The sequence below is a fragment of the Schistocerca gregaria genome, chromosome 2 (assembly GCF_023897955.1).
Source record: "Schistocerca gregaria isolate iqSchGreg1 chromosome 2, iqSchGreg1.2, whole genome shotgun sequence".
Lineage (NCBI taxonomy): Eukaryota > Metazoa > Arthropoda > Insecta > Orthoptera > Acrididae > Schistocerca > Schistocerca gregaria.
In genome coordinates this window covers 660371246-660395398 of record NC_064921.1, presented here as the reverse complement: position 1 = coordinate 660395398, position 24153 = coordinate 660371246, and the positions used below count along the sequence as shown (strand labels likewise).

Here is a 24153-nt window from a genome sequence, read left to right as displayed (position 1 = left end):
CACCCGAACAGGCCAACGGTACCGACCGGTCGCCGTGTCATCCTCATGGATGCGGATAGGAAGGGATATGTGGTCACCACACTATTCTCCTGGCCGTTTTGTCAGTATACGAGACCGGAGTCGCTAATTGTCAAAGTAGCTCCTGAGATTCCCTCGCAAGGGCTGAGTGCACCCCGCTTGCCAGCAGCGCTCGGCAGTTCGGACGGTCACCCATCCAAGTGCTAGCCCAGCCCAACAGCGCTTGACTTCGATGACCTGACGGGAACCGGTGTTACCACTGTGGCCAGGCCGTTGGCCTTTTTATATACACTGCTGTACAAAATTAAAGCAACAAACTATTATTCCCCCGTGTTGTGTCTAATTCAAGGTGCAGTCACACAAAATGTCAACAGATGTCCATAAAATCGTGTTCTTCACGGAAGCATTCCGGTCAATGTACAACCACGTCGACGATGATGTCAGGGCACCTATCAAACGGGGTAGTTTCCAGAATGAGATTTTCACTCTGCAGCGGAGTGTGCGCTGATATTAAACTTCCTGGCAGATTAAAACTGTGTGCCCGACCGAGACTCGAACTCGGGACCTTTGCAGAGTGAAGGTAGGAGACGGATACTGGCAGAAGTAAAGCTGTGAGTAGCGGGCGTGAGTCGTGCTTCGGTAGCTCAGATGGTAGTGCACTTGCCCGCGAAAGGCAAAGGTCCCGAGTTCGAGTCTCGGTCGGGCACACAGTTTTAATCTGCCAGGAAGGTGTATATCAGCGCACACTCCGCTGCAGAGTGAAAATCTCATTCTGGAAACATCCCCCGGCTGTGGCTAAGCCATGTCTCCGCAATATCCTTTCTTTCAGGAGTGCTAGTTCTGCAAGTTTCGCAGGAGAGCTTCTGTAAAGTTTGGAAGGTAGGAGACGGATAATGGCAGAAGTAAAGCTGTGAGTACCGGGCGTGAGTCGTGCTTCGGTAGCTCAGATGGTAGAGCACTTGCCCGCAAAAGTGAAAGGTCCCGAGTTCGAGTCTCGGTCGGGCACACAGTTTTAATCTGCCAGGAAGTTTCAAACGGGGTAGTGTTTGCCAGGTAGTCCCACATCCACGACTGCTGTGCACACGGTAAACCGCCCGGAGTGGCCTAGCGAATCTTGGCGCTACAGTCTGGAACCGCGTGACCACTACGGTCGCAGGTTCGTATCCTGCCTCGGGTTAGTTAGGTTTAGGTAGTTCTAAGTCCAGGGGACTGATGTCCTCATAAGTTAAGTCCCATAGTGCTCAGAGTCATTTGAACCATTTTGTACATAGTCACAGATGGTGCAGTATGACACAAAGAAGAAGCCTACCAACTCTCTCCGGTGGAGGGCCTTAAGGCGAACGGAAGCAGGATAGTCACAAACAGATGTGGTCCGAAGGCTTAACACGAATAGTTATGTTATTTCTCCTACGTGGCGATAATTTATAGAGACAGAAGTATCCCGAAGACCAGGGCATGGCCGAAAACGTTTGATATCAAAAGGAGATGACCGTTATTTGGCCGTAAGGGCATGAAGATACCGCAACTGACATCGGGCCTCACAGCATCCATTGGACCTGGTGTACTGAGACAAGCGGCGTACAGAAGATTTCGGGAGATTAGCCTTTATTGTCGAAGACGTTCTGTATGTGTACCTTTGATGCGTCTTCACAGAAGGGAACGTCTAGAGTGGAGTCGTCAACATGTCACCTGGCCGGTAGAGCAGTAGGTCAATGTTCTTTTCGCAGATGAGTCCCAATTTGTTCTGACGAGTGATTATCGACGCATTCGTATCTAGAAGGAACGTGGAGCAAGATTTCGGAATCCAAACATTGTGGAAACAGCCGATATCGAGGAGGTTCCTTAATGGTGTGGGCACGGCACTAGAATATCTCTCCATGAAACTGTATGGCTGAATCGGCAAGGTTTAATTGCTGTCAGGTATCGCGGTTGTTGAGAGCTGATTGACGATAATGCTCGACGTCATAGAGCACGGGTGGTTGACGTTTTCTTGGAAAAGGAAGATACTGCATGCAAGACGTTGCCTGCTCGCTCTCCCGATTTGAATCCCGTAGATCATGGACACTGGTTGCATCACGTGAGCATCCACCAACCATTCTTCAAGACTTGCGAGAGGCTCTGCAGAAAGATTGCGAGTTATTGCCTCAACATGAGACTACTGACATCACTCACAGCATGCTCTCTCATTGTCAGACCTGTATTACAGCCAGAGGTGGTAACACCCCATGCTTAGCAAATTAACCAGTTGTCGAAATGTGTGTGCTAGTCCGTTAAGTTGGAAAATACGAAGAATATTTTTGTTTACCGTTATGTATGTTGCAGTTGATTACGTTCTGTATTCTTTGCATTGTTTCTGCTTTACTATCACCTGTTTACTCTTTTTTGTGCTGAGATAAACGCATCCTAGAAAAAAATCTGTTTGTTGCTTTAATACATTATATTGCACTGCATTAAACCGGGGACCTAGAAACGACGGAGAGGCTTCGTCCCGCCAAAGCCCTCAGTGGTTCACAACCCCACAACTGGCCATAGCAGTCCACCCACCTCAGTGCTGGCCCGCACCGAACCCAGGGTTATTGTGTGGTTCGGCCCCCAGTGGAGTTCCCCGGGAACGTCTCATACCAGACGAGTGTAACCTCAAGTCATTGCGTGGTATAGTTACGATGGTGTGGGATCGGCACGCCTTCCCGCTCGGGAAGTAGTGCGTTAGACTGGGCGGCTAGCAGGGCGGGCTCTTGTATATATAGTTAATTTACAGGTTCTGCTGAATGAGTTTGCTAGTATCAAAAATATGACATAAATGGCCATATCGTTTATTGACTGAGAAGTTTAATATTCGTAAATCGCCAAGGAACTGTAGACCGGGACATAAATTTCTCTTCGATACCTCTGCCCGTTTCTGAGAAAAGGGTGTATTACCAGACAGGCAGACATACAGACAAATGGATAACAAAACGATCCTGTAAGTCGGGCGGCCTTATCCAAGTCACCACTAGATGGCAAAGGCATCGTTTTCACAGCGGTTGGGGACTTCACTTCATTGTAGCTGAGTCAGTTAGCACGATATGTTGTTGAATTACGTCATAAAGCTATTACTGGCAGCTAGATCAAAATCACTACAGTAGTTCCTGAGATTTCTGACAGAATGTGAAAGTAGTGTACTTTTGTAACGGCAAACAAAAATATTTTTGTGTGATATAATATACAAATTAACAATTTTCGGTTTTTTTGCTTTACTTGTACGATGAAGCCTTGCTTCTTGCACAGTTACACAATTTTGGCTCAACGGAAGAACGCTATAGGTTTTGATGAATGAGTCTGCGAGTATCAAACAATAGCCGTATCTTTCCATGGCACTGTCTTAGTTGTTCAAATGTTTTACTGCGTCAAGCGAGCGTAGAGACCAGGATTTCAGATAAATATCAACTTTATACCTCTAGCTGTTCCTGAGAAAAAGGGGTCTCACTTTCTAAATGAGTATGATCATTGTGGATTAATGAGAATAAAGCCTTCTAGATCGCTTGACATGTTTCTTTATTTTTATGTGATGATGGCAGTAGTGGAAACATCGTTATTCTTTAAATGATATATACGGTTTCATTTACGAGAAAAGTAGAGTAGCATAAAAAAATTAAAAAAAACCGTAATACACGATTACAGATTCAGTGTTCCAGTTTAAAGAAGTGGTTACTATTACAAAAACACCTCCTGCCGAAATAATCCTGCGGCGATGACAATACGCTTCAGATTAAAATTGCAGCGATGAAAGTGTCAAGGTGTCGCGAATCTTCTGATACAGCCTCTGAGGAAGGTAGTTATGCTGTGGTGCATCATATAATGCTACCATCTGAAATTTTCTGACAGCGGAGTTCTGTGTAGAATTACAGTGCCGTGAACTGTATTCTTAGGTTGCTTCCGATACACAAACTTTTAACGTAGACGAGCACCGTGGCAGGCTCTGACTGCTTGTAGCTACGTCCTGCGCTGCCTCCCTGCTCTGACAGCTGCCTCTTTGAATCCGAGTTGCTGGCGCCGTTACTGTTTGCTACGCGAGGTCTGCAATGTGTCGCACTGAAAGTGAACGCGGCCCGGCTGAGGAACCGTTGCTGGGACCCGTACTGTGCGCAACGGTTCTCTTATCGTCCGGCATTCGCAGCAAGCGCGGAAAGCTGCGGGTTTCTTGTCCAGCACGTCCATTCACGTTCTACACTACGTATTAATCTTCTGTTTACTTCTCTGCACACGTAAGGGAAAGATTCATTGACGAGGTAAATAAATACACTTAATCGGTTAGTGAAACGTTTGTCAGAGTTGCAAAGCTTAGTGAACCAGAATAAAAACAAATCTTCCCACCGTTAACTTCAAATGGCTCTGAGCACTATGGGACTTAACTTCTGAGGTCATCAGTCCCCTAGAACTTAGAGCTACTTAAACCTAACTAATCTAAGGGCATCACACACATCCATGCCCGAGGCACGATTCGAACCTGCGACCGAAGCAGTCACGCGGTTCCAAACTGAAGCGCCTAGAACTGCACGGCCACACCGGCCGGCTGTTAACTTCATTTAGTACAGGCAAATCGGAAATGGGTCAGCTGACTCACGTTATACTACTTGGGCAACGTCTCATGGACAAGGTAGATGTTTGTTTCTGGAAGACAGGATCATGTATACATGCGTCTCATGCATGCTTCTGCTCTCTCTCTCTCTCTCTATCTATCTGTGTACGTGCTTGCGCACGCGCGCGCGTGTGTGTGTGTGTGTGTGTGTGTGTGTGTGTGTGTGTGTGTGTGTGTGTGTGTGTGTATGCGTGTGCAGTCTTTGAATGTTCATACGTACTTGTTCTCGGATGCAACGAAATAATTGATAGTTCCTCTCCTACTTTGTTAACGCTATAAAGCATTTTTCTCTGCCACGTTAGGCTCTTAAGAGTAGGTTCTGGTACCCTAACGAATTATTTATTCTATAGCTGTACTTGCAAAGTTCCTCGGAGCTGCATAGACGGCAAGTGTCTTCATTTACAATGAAAAGCCAAAGAAACTGGTACATCTGCCTAATATCGTGTATGGCCCCTCGAACACGTAGAAGTGCTGCAGCACGACGTGACATGGACTCTGGAGCGAATTGACACCATGAATCCTGCAAGGTTCCCCACAAATCCGTAAGAGTATGAGAAGGTGGACATCTCTTCTCAACAGCACGTTGCAAGGCATCCCAGATCTCGTAATGTTCATGTGCGGGGAGTTCGGTGACCATCGGAAATGTTTAAACTCAGAAGAGTGTTCCTGGAGCCACACTATAGCAACTCTGGACGTTTGGTGTGTCACATTGTCCTGCTGGAATTGCCCAAGTCCGTCAGAATGCACAATGGACATGAATGGACGCAGATGATCAGACAGGATGCTTACGTACGTTTGGCCGGTCAGAGTCGTATGTAGACGTATCAGGAGTCCCACATCGCTCCAACTCAACTGCACACGCCCCACACCATTACAGATCCTCCACCAGGTTGAACAGTCCTCTGCTGACATGCAGGGTCCATGGATTCATGAGGTTGTCTCCATACCCGTACACGTCCATCCGCCCGATATAATTTGAAACGAGACTCGTCCGACCAGGCAACATGTTTCCAGTCATCAACAGCCCAGTGTCAGTGTTGACGGATCCAGGCAAGGCGTAAAGCTTTGTCTCGTGCAGACATTAAGGGTGCACGAGTGGGCCTTCGGCTTCATAAGCCCACATCGATGATGTTTCGTTGAATGGTTCACAAGCTAACACTTGTTTATGGGCCAACACTGAAATCTGTAGCAATTTGCGGAAGTGTTGCACTTCCGTGACGTTGAACAATTCTCTTCAGTCACCGTTGGTCCCGTTCTTGCAGGATCTTTTTCCGGCCGCAGCGATGTTGGAGATTTGATTTTTATTCCGGATTACTGCTAGTCAAGGTACATTCGTGTAATGGTCGTACGGGAAAATCCCTACTTCATCGTTACCTCGGAGATTCTGTGTCCCATTGCTTGTGCGCTGACTCTAACTCCACATTCAAACTCTCTTACATCTTGATAACCTGCGATCGAGGCAGCAGCATGCTATCTAACAACTGAACCAGACATTTCTTGTCTTATATAGGCGTTGCCGACCGCAGCGCCGTATTCTGACTGTTTACATGTCTCTGTATTTGAATACTCGTGCCTATACCAGTTTTTTGGCACTTCAGTGTAATGTGATGTACCTTAGAGATGTCCTTTGTTCGACCAAATAATACTAAAATGGTTCAAATGGCTCTGAGCACTATGGGACTAAACATCTGAGGTCATCAGACCCCTAGAACTTAGAACTACTTAAATCTAATTAACCTAAGAACGTCACACACATCCTTGCCCTACCGTAGCAGTCGCGCGGTTCCGGACTGAAGCGCCTAGAACCGCTCGGCCACCACGGCCGGCCAAATAACGTTGGAAAGGCTTTATACGCACGACACGACACGATGAGTGTGTAGCAGGACCATAGCATTCTGTTTGGCATAGCTGGATACAACCTGCTTTCACAAAGATATGTAGGTGTGACGCTGCCTCCACTCAAAAACTACGTAAACGGATAATTCATTTTGGCGGAAACTGACCGATAAGCGTCGACGTGATCTTTTTTTCAAAAAGGCAATCTTGTACCACCACTGTGGCGCCTTGTCAATATGTATTTCCAATATAATGTTTCTCCCCGATAGGTTTTTTGAACATAGTTACCCTCACGTTACTCATCAGACTGACATATGACAGACCTGCCTCATGAAATGGGTGGAGCGTTTCGTGTGCTAATGAAACACAACACACCAATGGCTATCTGTAGATGCCCGCACTGTGGAAATCTGGTGATCGCCACAGCTTAGTACCTATATCGTGGGACAGAGCTGTTTCCCATGTAGAGCGGCTGGAACCCTGTTTGGTCTATTGGCATAGTCACGCGAAGTACATTTCAAGCGAAATTGTTTAATAACCTGTTAGCACATGTAGAGGACTCAGTATTAATACAGCCTTTGTTTGCACGAACCAAAACGCATGAATTTCAACATTCACGGAAAGCATAAAAGATTGGTTGTTAGTATATATGACACAGAAACTACTGACCCCTGTAACTACGAATAGTATGGCTTACAACCTTCTGCTTTGTGAACAGATTTTTTTTAGCTTTGCAATACGAGCACGGAAGCACATTACACGGCGCAGTTGTCATTTACTTTTGTATTTTTTCATAGATCTGAAGATGGACGACAGGACCTGGTACATCTTTCTTCATGCTGCATCTTAACGAGGTTGGCCAATTAATCGCTAGGTTTGACAAAGTTAGTGACTGAGGGTGGCTGTATGCCTTTCCTGTCGCCCACCTACTCTCCCGGGCTGCTCTTAACTACAGATAGTTCCCCAGGTCTTTCCGCGACTCGTGGAGTCGACCTCACGATGCGTCACCGCCGTCATTAGGATAAGAGAGGGCACTGCGCTAGGCAGCTGTCAACTGATAATTTGGTCAAGCTTAAGTCTGATATCTACGAACATGGATATCTGCACACCACAAACGAACGTAGAAATATGGGACTACATCGCCTACCAGAACTATTTCCCACCTTCCATTTTCGGATGGTTCCTCTGCACAGGGCCGTTTTTCTCTACTTTTGCTGTAGATGTCATTAGCGAAGCAGTAGTTTCAAGGTTGTAATATGTTTCTTGACTCGTCTTATAACACTGGTTCTCAGAATTCTAAGACTCCCGGCTCCACGTGATAAAGAACACCTGTCTTGTTCCGGCCGATGTGGCCCAGCGGTTCAATCTGGAACCGCGCGACCACTACGGTCACAGGTTCGAATCCTGCCTCAGGCAATGATGTGTGTGCTGTCCTTAGTGCTCAGATCCATTTGAACCATTTGTACCTCTCTTGTAGTACCTTTTACTGTAGTTTGTCCGTCGTTTCTCTGACTCTTTCCCGTTGACTCTACACACCCGTGACGTTCAAGTGTTTGAATCGTCTGTATCTTCCGTTGACAGATCTTGGGAACTGTCAATCACACACTCCAGTGACGAAAGACAGGCATATTACGCTGCTTTGGTCTGTATTGCTATATACCCAGAAGAATGACGTACAGTTCTCTGTTTATCAGGATATTTAGAATCTAATCACTTATCTACTCCGATATTTAATAAGCACATTTTCAGTAACTGCCAAATTCATCTTCATTTCTACTGACTTGTGCCACCTTCAAAGCCTTCATACGACATTCAAAACACGTTATAAAATTCGATTTTCCTTAAGGACTAGAAGAGAGCGTACGGGGTCACACGATTTATCGGTAATACTCTCTGCAGCGTTATATTTGCGCAGTTCTAGAAACAATAGAGTGCAGGGATGTCAAAAAATAGTTACTGAGATATTCAACTTGTTGCCTACGTCCGAAGGCTGGTAGTGTTAATTGCATAATAAGTCAAAAACAAAATGAATGTGTGCTGTTTAATTTGCAATTTAAAATAAAATATTTTTTCAGGCGAACATCCGCAACTGAGGTAAACATTAATAGAATTAAAAATCCGCTTTAGTTGCGAGCAGTTTCGTATTTATTGCACGGCCGGTTTTGAAGCCTTCATCTTCAGGTGTCACTTCCACGTCGTGCTGGTCCTACGCTTCCACCCGTTTGTTTGACATGTACGAACCCCAGTACCTGACTGGCCCGTCCGTCACACAGTTTTATTTCCATAACTATTTGGCGGCAGCTGAAGATGAAGCTTAGGCTTTTAAACCAGTCGTACAATAAATAAGCAATTACTGGCAACTAAAGCGGCTTTTTATTGTGTTAATTTGTAATTAAGTTCGTCAAAGAGATCATAAAACGAATGTTGTAACGAGAAAGAAATGATCGTTCTATGTTTGGCTTTGATCCTAGAGGATCTTGTGAAGTCGTGTTTCTAGCTGTTACCTTGTTGTTCTCCTCGCTAATTAAAGCACTAGTGAGGTTTCTGCAGAGTCCTTTCACGTCGTTCCGTGGTTAGAGGACAAGGAAGAATATGAACTCCACGGCCGAGCTGTGTCTGCTCCGTTTCCGGGGCGTCGGCGTCTCCGTGTAGACGACGGTCGGCCGACACCTTTCGAGAGGTTCTGCGAGCGGTGGGTGTGTCAGCTGGAGGCCAGCAGGAAGCTGGAGCGAGGTCTCTGCGGCGAACCGTGTCGCTCAACACTTCTCGCTGCCGGCGAAATTTGTTCCATCTCTGGGACAGTCTCCGGATACACTTGGAAGTAGACTCTATTTAATCACCTGTTTCTGTGATGATCGGTTTACATTTACTTATCAGTGGTATTTCGTGTGCTCCTCGGCTTGGACTGCTGTAGAAGACAGTCTTCTCTTTGGAAACCACGCTTATTTCGTTTGTTCTCGACACACAACGCAACTGTTGAGATACTAATCTACCTCGCAGATGGCGTGTCCGTTTCACTCTGAAGTGATGAGGAGGTTGCAGCGTTATAAGTGTACCAGACAATAAGTAAGCCACAAGAGACGTCATGGTAATTCCATATGACAGTCTCCAGCGTTGATGAGGGACTCAGTTCTGCGAGGATGGGAGTCCACAAGTTTTCTCACGTATGACACATCCAACAGAAATCACTCACTGTTGACTAGAGCCTGCAAGGATATCAAATTTCGGGTACGTTGACTGCTCTGTTTCACCCAGTGTTTCAAATAATCCCCGATCGGATGAGTCAGCGGCAGCCCAGACGAGGTGTGACAGCGTGAACAAATGTTCATCAAGGCAGGAAAATGTGTGTTCAGCCCTGCGAACACGGCTGTTGTTGTACTGAAAGACGAGAGTGTCAACAGCGCATTCATCATGAAGGTGTAAAAGGAAAATGTTAAAATAAACGTCACGGTTTATGTTGTATCCTGAACGCAGAACAAAGGGCGCTGTGTCATCGAGAATGTTAAATGAACATCATGGTTCACCTTCGTGGTAATCCGAGCGAGAGAGCCGACGTCATGATACGAAAAAAAATCACAAAAACATCACAGAAACCAACTCCTGTCTGAACTGCACCCTCTACACCCTGCAGGTTAAACGCCTCAATGCGCCTTGCATCATTTCAAAAGAGTCAAAATTGCGACTCGTCGGACCACCTCACACGCCTCCAGACAGCTAGTGTCCAGTTTCTGTGTTTGTTCACCCAGTAAAGACGTGCAGCTTGATGTGCCGCTATAAGAAATGACGTTTTCCTAAGTACCCGACTCCAATTTCCCATTGCAGGCCGTTTCCTTTGCAGTGTTCGCTGAGAAGTTGGTTGATATGAACCTGCATTACTGATAGCAGTTTTGATCTAGGTTCAAACCAATTGTAGTTCAAAAGGCGGAGCTCTCCGCTTCCAGTCGGGTACTATCCTTTCCCGACGACTGTTCTTGGACCGGGTTACAGACGGCAGCTATACACCTTTCGCCGTGGACATGTGGCCCGCTCGCGTTGATACATCAACAAATCGGGCTACTACATTCACAGTGTGGTTAAGAGCACGTCCAAGTACGACCACCATGTCGATTTTTCTTCCTGAGGTGTTTCCACCCAACTGACTGGCCTTTACGCATCACTTTGCTGTCATGAAGTAGGTCAGCGGAGGGGAGTCACATGACTGCCTGCCTCCAGATCAGCACCTTCGTGGGATGGTGTTAATAGAACAGATCGAGAAGATCCATCGAAGAGCAGTATGTTTCTTCACCAGAGATTTACAAGCTTAAGAGCGTTACAGAGATGTTCAATAAACTCTAGCGGCAGACATTACAAGAGAGACATTGTGCACCACGCAAACGTTTACTGTGGAAATTCCAAAAGCGTACGTTAGAAGAGCAGGAAACAAAGTACATGTTCCCACATCCGTCTCGCCAGATGATCATGACAAGAAAATTAATGATATGACAAGTCATACCGATGTTGATCAACAGTCATTCTTCACTTAGACGTTTCGCGAATGGAACATCAGTGAGGAAATAATTGTGGATCTAAAAGTACCTATTGCCACGCACCGTAAGGTAGTTGCTGATGTGCAGCTTCAGACGTAGATGAAGATATAGAAAGTTGTATGTGTTCCTGATGGATGGCACCATGAATCGGTTCACTGGCAGTTTACAGACATTTTAGAAACACATTTGGAGTGGAAAAAACATCAAAATAAGTTCATCTGAATATGTAAGTATTTCAATCGCACTTTTTAAGTCTCTGGTGCTACCCTTCCTGGAGTCCTTATGAAACATGTATCTGATTCGTTCTTCAGCTATGAATAAACCTTGTTTTGTATCGAACTCTTCGATTCCTACAAGAAAAGTATGAAAGATGGTTGAAACGAAAGAAAGCTATGTCGAAAAGAATCAAGACGAGAGCTATATTAACTGCCAGTATTCGATGTACAAATGTCAGCACAGCATCAAACATTGTGTAAAAAAATGAAGTTTAATATGAAACATACAGGGAAAATCAACTGGCTTCTATTTCGCCTACAATGCTGACCCACTGCCGAAAATAAACAAAAAACTTCTTTTCATCATTGAAGTTGGGACCACATAATTGCTTATGCTTGGTGTAGCACCACCTTAATTCAGCGTATCAGAATACGCATTGATATGTAAGGAATGGTCTGGAAGCTGATACCTAACCAACACTGTAGCGGCTTGGTGTCAGTCACCGAGCAATAAAAACAAAGAGGCAGGATGGTCTGACATCGCTCAGGCTAACAAGTACTTGGACAATGTTTTGCGCTTTATAAAGAATAACGTAAAACAAAAGTCATGCATTAATCCGTACGAAATAATCACGTAGTTGTAGTTTTATCCCTGTAACTTGGCTTCCAGACCTTTCAACGAAGTCTCACCAAGGAACACGAAGGGCATTAAGGCAGCGTTTCGACACTGGTACCACCTTCATGCGCATTGGCAGCGCCGGAGGCTTCGCGCTGCGAATTGCGAGTAGGAAGCTGCGCGCGACCTCCTTCAGGAGAGTGGCGGAGATTTCCGAGGCTGCGACCGTTTCGTCACGAAGGCGGGTTGTAGGCGCTCCCGATCGGGAGCTGGAGTCCGCGCGGCTTGGCTAATTCTAAGTGCATGTGACAGACTGTGTTTCTGTGCTCCAGAAAGTCTGCCGCTCGACAAAAACTGTCCAACGTAAAGAAACGTAGAACGATATTCTGCTTATTGCGACAAGAAACACATTAAACAACGTCCAAGAGGTCAACTGAAACATTTGTTTCTGGGACTGAAACTAATGAGTAATGCGCCGGTTGGCACGATTCTGCCAATTGGTTGGGGTTTTGCTATCGATTGGTGTCTAGCGTCTTTTTCCCCAGGGACGGAGCCACGAGGCGCGGTAGCAATTCGAAATGGAGCCGCCGAGTGACAACAGCAATAAGCTTCAGCTGCTGAGAATTTTTCCGGGTTGTATGGCCGTGATCCTTCGAACTCTTCACTCCCTGACGTTTCGTCCAAGGCTACGTTGGACATCTTCGGAGGTGCTCCTGGTTGTGCTGAGTCTTGCCGACTGGCGAGTGGGACGTCGAAGAGCGGCCTACATACTATGGAAAGTGGGCGTGGTCTGGATTTTACGTGATAGCAGAGATAAACCTTGTCAAAGATAAAATTGTTAGCTTCGTTCCGTTAAGGATAAACGTCCCCCCCCCCCCCCCCCCCCTGCCTTCAAGTGGTGTATATAAGATTCCGTGTACGTGTGGCAAGGTCTACATTGGAACTACAAAGAGAAGTGTGAATACACGGTTGAATGAACATAAAAATCTTTGCTGGCTGGGGACACAGAGAAATCAACCACGGCGGAACATGCTCTTCAAGCAGGTGGTCACGTAGTGAAATTTTCGGAAACTGAAGTTTTAGGTACTATGACGAACTGTTATAGGATAGAGAAGCCATCGAAATACATAAACATGGGGATAATTTTAATAGGAAATAAGAAGTCATGAAACTCAGTGATATATGGTCTGTGGCACTACAGAATCGATGAGAAGTTTTTATCTTTGACGTACTATAATCGATATTTAAATTTTTATCTTTGACAAGGTTTATCTGTGCTATCACGTGAAATACAGACCACGCCCACTTTCCATAGTATGTAGGCCGCTCTTCGACGTCCGACTCGTCAGTCGGCAAGACTCAGCACAACCAGGAGCACATCCGAAGATGTCCAGCGTAGCCCTGGACGAGAGGTCAGGGAGTGAACAGTTCCATGGACCACGGCCATACAACCCGGAAAAATTCTCAGCAGCTGAAACATCCGCTCGTGAAAGCCTTCATTGTATGAGCAGAGAGATTTTTTGCCGCTCTGTGGCGGGTAATGGCGGGCTGAGGGAACTTCTTCAGTTCGTCATGTTGTGCTGCTGTAAGCCGTTGAGCGTCACCGTATGTTCTGAAGTTTCAGAACCGACATTCTATGAAATCATATGATATGTGCATTTTATAAAAGTAATAGGAAGGTGAAGTGGCACAGCATGGATACTTTTGATTCCGGGCAGCGATTGATACGTATTGATGAGCATCCTGTTGTCAAGTGGATTTAGAACACTGCCCGGTGTGGTAGCGCCAGGTAGCTTCACGGTTTCTGAAACCCAGCTAAAGACATTCCAGGTGAGGGACTATAGAGAGCGCTGTACTGAGCACCCGTCTTGTGCATGAATCTTCGATCTTCCCTATTGGAACAATGAGCTGGGAGGAAGAATGTCTCAGTATTACTGTTGAAGAACTGCTGATTCTTGATCAGTTGTGTGGATGGTATGCCTGCAAATATCATCACTCAGAGACACAATTACGGAAATCTACGAGACGCACCGTCTCATCAATTAATCAGTTAATGCTACGTTGAGTAAATTACATTTTGCTGAGTATGTGTCTCTTGTATGCAGTTGCAAGCATTCGTTTATGTGTTTCTTGTCTTAATGTGCTGGATCGGCTGTTCTCAGAAATGCTTGTGTAACATTTTCATGTCTCTTTGTGGGGTAATGGTACGATGGAGAAACAGATTATCCTAAGAGTCAGCTTTTCAAAATATTTGCAAGTCATGATTTCAATTTTTACTCTCAGTAAATTAAATAAATGTCATTATGAACCTTCTCCCTGGTTAATTCATGAGTACCTTAAATTTCCACTGCAACATTTGATAGTTCTTGAACGTTATGATTTTAAAACAATAAACTGGTAGCCAAGGTCGCAGGAATTCTTTTTATTCCATGGTTACCGGTTTCGGCGAAACTAAAGCCGCCATAATCGGATCTTAGGACACATAAAGGTTAAAACATCAAGTCAGACAATGGTGATACTAATAGTAACCTATAACACGCAGGCCTTACAAAATTGTCATATGTAGCACATAGGCGGTACCTACCTTATGCTTGTGTGTGATGGAGACACTTAACATTTATGTCATCTCTCATGGACGCCTATGTGCTACATATCCAGAAAGAAACAGGGAGGACCAGTTAGATGTGAGTCAGCTGAGATTAACTTGAAATTGTCGCACTTCAATTGCGATGATCTATCATTGTTATCATGCCGAACGCATTTGAAGCAAGAACCTGATTAACAGTAAATAACATTATATGACCAACGATTACAGAGACTCAAGAGATACGCAAAATAGGGTTACGTCGCTCATCTACGCTATCTGGTCAAAGGTATTCGGACACCTGTTAACGGACATTAATATTGACTCCGTGCCCTGCGCTCGCTGGTAACACAAGACGTCCTTTACTTGTCCATCGCGGTGCTCGGGCTCACAGCACGCAGTGATGATGTGTATATAGGCGTATAGGAGCCAGAAACCGCTCTTGTTCTAAATAAAAGAACCTTACTACTGTAGCGGTATTTTCTGCCCCTGATATTAATATGGGTGTTCCCACCCTTCTCCTTTATAACGGCTTGAACTTTGCTGGAGCCACTTTCAACGATAAAGGTAGCTATCTGGGACGCCATGGGTCTGAAGCGAAGGCGACGTTCTAACTCATCCCAAAGGTTTTCCATTGACTCCAGATCGACACCTCATGTAGGACTTTCCATTTCAGGAATGTTATCGTCCATAAACCGTTGTCTTATAGGTGCTGCTTTATGACAGGGCGCTTTGACAAGCTGATAGAATCATGATCTCCGAATTGTATGCAGTACACAAGGCTTTGTTAATTTTTTCAACATTTAGAGTTTTCTTGAACGCATTAAGACGATCCCATCGTAGCCACGAAAAACGCCGCCATACCAACACCACGTCCTCCCCACTTCACTGTTCGCGCTACACATGATGGCAGGTAACGTTCATCAGAAATTCACCAAACTCGAACCCTTCCAGCGGATTGCCACGGAATGTAGCGTGATTTATCACTCCAAATCATTCGTTTCTATGCATCCACTGCTCCTTGGCGTCGCCCATCACACCATTTCAATGTCTCTTAGAGCTGGCTACAGAAATGTGTGATTACGAGGAACTGCTCGGGCATTGTACCCCCTTCTTGTTAACTTCCTACGTACAGTCATTGTGCTTTTCTTTTAGGTTTACACTTCATAATCACATCACCAGCTTGAGCAGCTTTAGAAGGCTGGAATGTATCTCGTGGATTTTTTGCTCTGTTGACATCCAATGACTAGGTCTCATTCGAAGTCGCTGAACTGTCCTGACCCAGCAATTCTGCTGTTGCTGTTTCTCTACTCACGACACCACATTGTCTGCCTCCTTCTATAATGGCAGTTCTGCTTCTAATGACATCTAGTGGTTCATTCCAGTATTTCGTAATGGTCTCCGAATACTTTTGAACAGACAGTGTGTAGCTTAACACGAATCTATCAATACGACTTAAAGTGCTAGAAAGAGAAACACGACTTCCCTTATTTGTGAAATGCAATTGCTTGACATTGCTGGACGGCGCCTTAAACGAGCATTCGGTAATGTCTAGGTAAAGTTTTTTGACTCTTTTATCGGAACGGACGAATAGCGTTTGGCTATGACTGTTTTTCAAGCGCATAGGAGTTAATAGACTCGTCTACGAGTCGATGATCTAGTTGGGTTAGGTGCGGGCGATGTTGGAGGCAGAGGTGTTTACAGGCTAGAAGTCTGTGTCTCCAGTAAAACTGTAAAGAGCTCAAATGAGACCACTGGACACTACCGGACGAACAGATAGCCACTTAAGCTCTTTCAGTTACTTCTTAGGATATTAACTGGGCCAAGCTGACAGATCTGATTGTCACGCATTGACGAAAGCGAAAGCGATCAATCGTATGTAATTCGTATAGGGAACTTTACAACCTGCAAGACTGTAACATCTGTTTTCTGCAACAAAACGAAATACTGAAAACAGTGCAAGTCGTTAAATGTACAACATTTAGGTTACATCTAATGTAAAGGAGGTTTCTTTTAGGCAAGGCTCTCTCTGCAGCATTAAGAGTGCGTAAACACATACGGAATTGGTCTTTGGAGGGATAAATCACAGAATTTTATCGATTAGAGCGAATATCTCCTATATTCAAAGCGAGTGGAAAGTAACAGGAAGATCAAAAAATGATACCAATGCATATAATTGCTCTTTTATGCACAAACGTTAAGTAGAGATTATACTGCAAAATATTCGCGTAGTCGACACCCGTAAATGAAACAGACCTAAGCTTACTGTTAAAAAGTAACGTTAAACATGTATACACTATCAATTCCTAAATGTCCATCATCAGCTTTATAAAAGGTGAAGTCTGTTTCCAATACGGGGTAACTAAAGTGTTCATAGAAACTAGGTTTTGAGCGTAAATGATAAAGTATATTAAATTGCAAAAATGTCTTGCTCTAGTCTGGTTGGCGTACAGTGCGTATAAACACTCCGCTCTGGAGATTTGACAAAATGGTTCATATGGCTCTGAGCACTATGGGACTTAACATCTGAGTTCATCAGTCCCCTAGAACTTAGAAATACTTAAACCTAACTAACCTAAGGACATCATACACACCCATGCTGGAGGCAGGATTCGACCCTGCGAACGTAGTGGTCACGCGGTTCCAGACGGAAGCGCCTAGAACCGCACGGCCACACCGGCCAGCGAGGTTTTACATTGCATTCGTTGGCGCGTTTGGTGCTTTTAGACGGGAGTAGACTTTGTGATAACACTAGATTTAATGCCTTTCTCATTTTCTTATACTTCAACATTCAAAAACTAAAAGCTACATCACCATGATTTTATTATGGTCGTATACAGATGGGCATTACCGATGAAAAATGGCAGATTGCCTCCTAAAGATCCTTCCAATGAGGGGAGCTAATGGTGAACATATTGAAAACACATACAGGAATTTCTACAGGTAACACAAATGATTTATAGATGTAGGTACTTGTAGTATCGATCATGGTGAAGTTCTGGTGATTACATGAAATGAAACTAAAATTATATTAATATCTTAACTGTTAAAGGGCGTTTATATACATATCAATTAAAAATGTGTTCCCCGACCGTGACTCGAACCCGGGATCTCCGGCTTACATGGCAGACGCTCTATCCATTTCCTTTCAATCTCGTTTTTGTTCGCTTTCGTTCGTTGTATCTGCTCGGAGCGGACGTCGTAAGTCATCCGTTTAAGTTCGTTGTTGACTGATTAACTCTGTTTTGTTATTACAGAGGGCAGCTAACCCGCTGACCGAACACGCTGAGCTACCGTGCCGGCAAATCCCATAAGAATTCGGGGAATATGTGTGCATCCGCACAGAAGAAGAAGGTCATGGCCGGTATTGCCAGAACTATATACTTATATGGATATGGTGTCTGTTCTTTCAGACAAGTCCGAAAAAAACAGACACCATATCCATATTAGGTGATGACATGCGTCGTCAGCAAGGCGCAGGTGGTCGCGCCGAGAGCAGTAAACTGCCGTTACAACCGACGGTGAGCGAAAGCGCAACTCTGCTGTCACTAGCGACACACACATGTAATGCCTTGGTTTTACGGCTGCCAATACTGAGGCGAGAAGATAGTCTGCTGTCAAACCCGAGCTTACTTTGAAACATTTTACAACCTACATGCAGTCTACTTCCACAGAAGGCAATGAACTATTTCTTTTCCTTAAGACCAAGTCCGAAGAGTAGCTGCAATATACACGGTCCACTGACCACCGCCTATGTTCAGTATCAACCCTCAATAACCACTCACAGACGACAGGTGCCAGCACTAGCAGTGGAGGATATATACAGTAAAGAGCGTAGCGGGGATGTACAACACAGTACAGTCGCTGTTGTAAAGCGGGAACGAAGCGGTTTGACTGGATGATCATTGTCTTTCGGGCCAAGCGCGGCAGCATTTTTGAAACGGCTAAGTTTGTAAACTGTTCGCGTGCCGCTTTGGTTAAAGTGTACCATGGATGGCAAAATAGCGCTATCCAAAGCAGCGCCGGGGCAACTGCGATGCACCACTGACCATAAGACGTGACTGAACGACAGCTGCGAAAATGCGTAGAGGCGAATGACGTGCAACTGGTGAGCAACTAACCACCCACTGAACGAAGGGTGTGCAACAGTCTCTCCTCAAGACCGTTATGGTCTGGCGAAGGTTGTCGTGGAATTCACGAGACCTCGTCATTCTGGAAGGCACAGTGGGACAACACAAGTATGCCGCAATCCTTGGGGCCATTCCTACCCAACATACAGTTTGTTTTCTCCTCTGCCCGATAGCATCTATCGGCAGGACCTTGTATCGTGTCACACAGCTCGTAGAGTACGCGCGTGGTTCGAAGAACACTAGGATGAGCTTTCCGTACTCCACCAAACTCCGTGGATTTATGCCGAGTCTAGAATCTGTGGGACCACCTCGATCCCCGAGAAACCTAACGCAGCAGGCCATGGCAATGGAGTGGGCATGACTGCGCATCCTGTCGGTAGCTTGCACCACGTCCCCGCTTCAAAAGGTTGGTTATTCAGGCCCTTTGACAGGTGGACACATTAATGCCATGGACCGTGTAGTATGAGCAAATTCCTTTCATCGGAAGTATTGCACCTTCATTTTCTTTTCTTTTCCTTTTCAGGCAGAAATATTTATGAAGTCCTTCACTCTTCCTACTTTCTGTCTGTCATCTCATCATACGTACTATACTCAAATTTCCTGAAAATACGTCGAATGTTAGGTATGTATAATTTCTTTTGGCGAAAAATAATAATGCAGGAATCGAAAAAGCGTAAACGAAGTCACTCATGTTATACAGTTTCCTTCTAGGAGACTTCTGGATCGACCCATATTTTACTCTAACCTCAGACATCTAATACGTGCAACGTCCTCACTAGTTTGTTTTACATGCCTGAACCACGGTTCACGCTTTTATGTTTACCTCTCTTCTGCTCCTTCCAGTGGCAAATTTGAGCAGGTCCTGTTAACCTGCGCTTCCTGCGATGCAGACAGAACTGGCCAAGCCCGAACAGCCCGACTAGCTACCAACGGAGAATACAAACGCTGCATGCAGGGCTACAAATAGCTCTGAGCACTATGGGAATTAACTTCTCAGGTCATCAGTCCCCTATAATTTAGAACTACTTAAACCTAACTAACCTAAGGACATCACACACATCCATGCGCGAGGCAGGATTCGAACCTGCGACTGTAGGGATTGCAGGGCTACAGTCCATCTCTCTTGGAACAATCGTTGGTCGTGGGTGTACCAAACGCTCATCACAAAACTGGTAAAAATATTTCAGTATTTCATATCAAATTTTTGTTCATAGAAAATCGGAAAGTCGGAGAATGATAATAATGAAGTATTCAAAGCTGCAAATGGAATAGATATAAAGTACTTTGTGGGCGAAGAGAAGAACGTAATAGCAGGCCGGAGTGGCCGAGCGGTTCTAGGCGCTTCAGTTTCGTACGGCGCAACCGTTACGGTCGCAGGTTCGAATCCTGCTTCGAGCATGGGTGTGTGTGATGTCCTTAGTTTAGTTAGGTTTAAGGAGTTATAAGTTCTAGGGGACTGATGACCTCAGATGTTAAGTCCCATAGTGCTCAGAGCCATTTGAAGAACGTAATAAGCATCCGGAGCATTTGTAGAGCGCTTTAAGCAACAGAGTGAATTTCTTGTTCTCTAATGTAGTCCTAGGACAAAGGAGGCATTTCCTTGGAGAACAACGTTGCATGTGAATCTGAAGCATGGGCAGCGTAGAAACTGGAAGGAAAAGTATTCTGGATGTATTTGATTTAAAAAAAAAGGAAATTTAAAAAACGATAGTGAGAGAGAGAAACAGATGAAATCGATGGAATAACACAAAACTCCACGTCCTGATGGAATCTCTGTCAGACACTGTATTGAATTTTCGGCTGAGTTATCTCCTCTTTTAACCATAATCTAATCGAGATCTCTCAAAAAAAAACACTATGCCCACTGCTGAGAGAAACCATAGATCACACCCGTCAGAGGATTGTCAGAACTGATCCATAAGACTACCGTGCAAGAACTCTGACATCCATCTGTTGATAAATCTATGAACAAATTCCCAATTCAAACGTAATGGGGTATCTCGACCATGATACCTCCTCGTGCCAACCAATATGGATTCCAAGAACATGGATCACGTAAAACACAACTCGCACTTTTCTCACATCAAATTCTGAGAACCATGGATTAAGACAGTCAAGTGCAGAATTTCATGAATTCCAAAAATAATTTAAGACCGTTCTGCACCTTCGCTTATTATCTAAATACGATCGTATGGGATAATAAACGAACTTTGTGACTGGCTTGAGATTCTTTTTGACAGTAAGAACACAGCGAGTTATCTTGGATGAAGAGTCATAGACAGATATAGAAGTAACTTTAGGTGTGCCCTAGGAAAGTGTGTTGGGACACATGCTGCTCATGCTATGTGTTAATGAACTTGCAGAGAATATTACTAGCAACCTAAGACATTTTGCTTATTATGCAGTTATCTTTAATGAACTTCTGTCTGAAAAAAAGATGCAAAATTATTCATTCTGATCTTGCTAAAATTTCAAAGAGGTGCTAAGTTTGGGAAATTACTTAGAAAGTTCAAACCATAAAATTGTGCAGTTCAAAAACGAATACGCGTAGTCTCCTATGCCTATAATATCAATGAGTCGCGTCTGAAGTACGTAGGTGTAATAATTTGTAGGGATATGGAAATGAACGATTAGAGTATTACGGAAACGGAATCATTAAGCAAAGGAGATTGCTTATGAAGCAATCGTGCGACCCATTTAAGAGCACTGCTCAAGTCTGAGGGACTCGTCCAAAATAGGACTAACAGGGGATATTGCAAGTCTACAGAGAGGGGCAGCAGGTATGGTTACAGGTTTCTTTGACGCATCGGAGAGTGTCATGAAGATAGTGAAGAAAGTGAACTATTGACCTGACAGACGGTCGAAGATGACGCAAAATTTCCCGAAAAAGGCCGCTTACATAGTTTCAAGACCCAGCTTCAAGTGATTAATCTAGTGAAATACTACAAGCCGTAGGTATTGCTCTCGCACGCATCTCGAGGACAACACTGAACTCGTCGCAGCGCGCACAGAGGCGTTTCAGCAATTATTGTTCCAGCGGTCCGTACACGGATGGAACGAGAAGATGTTCTAATAACTTGCACAGTTGGAAGTACCCTCTGCCATGCGCTTCATAATCGTTCGAAGAGTGCGGTTGTGGATGCAGAAATTGTCTGTAGCAAATCACCAACGTCTAAGGTTTTTTGAATTACCGAAATTCGTGTTTACCAGTGTGCGTTTTAGGTATTTATACCAATAATTATGTAAATTGTCTTCGCAGTAACATGAATGTCTTGGACCTTGTGCTATTGTACCACATAAAGCCAAGTAAGCATTCGCCGGTGGGGAACGGAATTGGACGCCACTAAGCGACAGAACGTTGCAAAAAAAGAGTCAGTTGTTTCCATTACTCTAACTTCTTGGAACCTCACATTTGCTGGCTTTAATGACAAGGATCATGACGCTTCTTGAAGCACTTTAATAGGAACACCAAACGAGAAACGAGAATTTATCAAATGTCAACGATACTTGTGCAACAAGGGTTTATTCCTCCACGCTGCTTGCACTGCAGTCTTCTTTCCGCCCTATGCTTAATTTGATGAATGAGCAAAGTTCACACGAATTATTACTCTCCAGAGTCTATGGTGTGAAATAATCAAAGGAAAACTTATTGCTAAGAGATTAGATGCATTTTTTTCACTATTATACTTCCTTGTGCCTCACATTGACAGACTGAAAAAAAAGTAGACGTAGTTTCTTTTGTGACTCTATGACAACTCTTTGTATCCTGCACAGAATTTGATGAACAGATGTAAGTAATCAACCACAAACCTGTTAATGGGTTGCATGTAGCCACATGAGAAATATTTTCTAAGAATTATGTCCACTGTTTGATCAATTAACGTGGTCTACATCATAGTGTGATCGGTGGAATACTACTAACCATCTCCTACTAACCAAAGCGACGTAAACTGAACAAAAGATGGAACAAGAAGTGGATCAGCTTTATTGAAGCTTCATTAAGTTTGTATATTTGCAAAGTGCTGAGAAAATTTGGAAATCCAGACACGTTTTAATTTATTGAAAGAATACCTATGCTTTGCTTGAACAAGATACCTCAAGACTACATCGCTTTAATTTTATATTTCTGTTTATAGCATTCATTGTTGCTAATATAGTCGCTATGAACTGAAAATATATGACTCATATACAAAAAATACAAAAACTGTGTCTTAAAACAAGTGTGTGACACTGAAAGATATTTAAATTGATCACATACAGACACGGTAGATCGACGCAACTAACACAGCTGTCACTACTCAATTTGATGATGTGCAAGCTAACATTGTGCAAATTCATTAGAGGCATTACATGATTTCTCTGTTGTCTAGATACGACGCACAGTCATAAATACACCTACGCAGCTTCGAAAATACACTTATACAGTAAGAAGTTTTCAGTTGATAAGTTGTTAGAAGAATTTATGCGCAAATTACTGTGTGTATTTTATATCTGAACGTAATTTTCTTGCTAGAAGCGAGATTCACTACTGTATTAACAATTCTGAAATATATGTATAACAGTAATGTGACGTTTCTTACCCGCTCTCATGCAACACAAAATAATTACAAAAATATTTCATAAGGAAATGAGAATGGCTTAAAGTGTCAGTCACCAATTTACTTTTACTTTTGATTGGCTTTGTAATTTGTACGATTTCAAGCCTAAACCACCTATAAAAGGCTATGATATCTGAATATTGACTGACGCACTCTGTTATGTCCATTTACTCGATTATATGATTACGGAGCTTACAGCCTCAAGCTGCAGGCTTACGAAAATCATATTGCTAAATTTTGACGTCCATTATTCAAAATTTTACAAATTCATCACACACGTGGATTGCTCCGTTCTAATTGTAAATCGCAACTGCTTTTCAAATAATATTTACAAACAGTTGAAACACGTCACATGCAATATGTATATCACAATCGAAGAACACAGCGCAAAGACAGGGCTCAGATACTTATATATTTACCCTATCACAAGTTTAGCACTCGATCGACACATCTTAGCGACAGTATCCGGAGACAGACAACTGTTCATACCACTGCTGCTGGTTTTCATGCGAAGCTCCGGGTTGACTGCTGCGCCAGAAACAGCGTCGTTGCTAGGAGACGGCGGCGACTCACCTGGAGGAGCCGGCAGGTGTCTGCGAGCGGCGCGCTCTCTCAGGGGCTGCGGCTGCAGACTGACTGACTGGCGACACGGCGGTGGTTGTCGGGCCACTGTAGCCTCCACTCCGCGGGAACGGGCGGCTATAAGGCGGCCGCCGGCTCTGGGGACGCCAGGGGCGCGCAGGTGGGAGCGGATGACGCACGGGCCGTGGTGGGCCGCGCGTGACTGCTCCGCGAAAAGCACTGCTCTGCGGGAAGATGTATGGAAGAGCTGTGGCAGCTGCAACCACTCTTCCGAGTTCTTCCTCGAGGAAGACGTAACAAACGCGTGGCTCAAGTACAACCACGCCTGTCCAGTCCTTTGTGATTTAAAAAAGACGCTCCCAAAATAATAGTGGGAAGAACCATCCACGGCTCCCGTTCGAATGATTTTCGCCTAAACATTTAAGGGGGG

General features: G+C 44.4%; 1 protein-coding gene across 4 annotated transcripts in view; it reads right to left on the bottom strand.

Annotated features, from left to right (window-relative positions):
• LOC126334706 (sodium-dependent nutrient amino acid transporter 1-like) overlaps positions 1-23839 on the bottom strand; it is a 209384-nt gene extending 185545 nt beyond the window's left edge. Inside the window, exon 1 of one of the 4 annotated variants that reach the window (XM_049997214.1) lies at positions 23715-23839. The gene's annotated coding sequence lies outside the window, so the exon portion shown is untranslated. Of the gene's footprint in view, positions 1-23630 lie in introns of all 4 variants that reach the window. The other 3 variants (XM_049997216.1, XM_049997215.1, XM_049997213.1) reach the window with 3 other exon arrangements.
• Between the last annotated feature and the right edge of the window lie 314 nt (positions 23840-24153).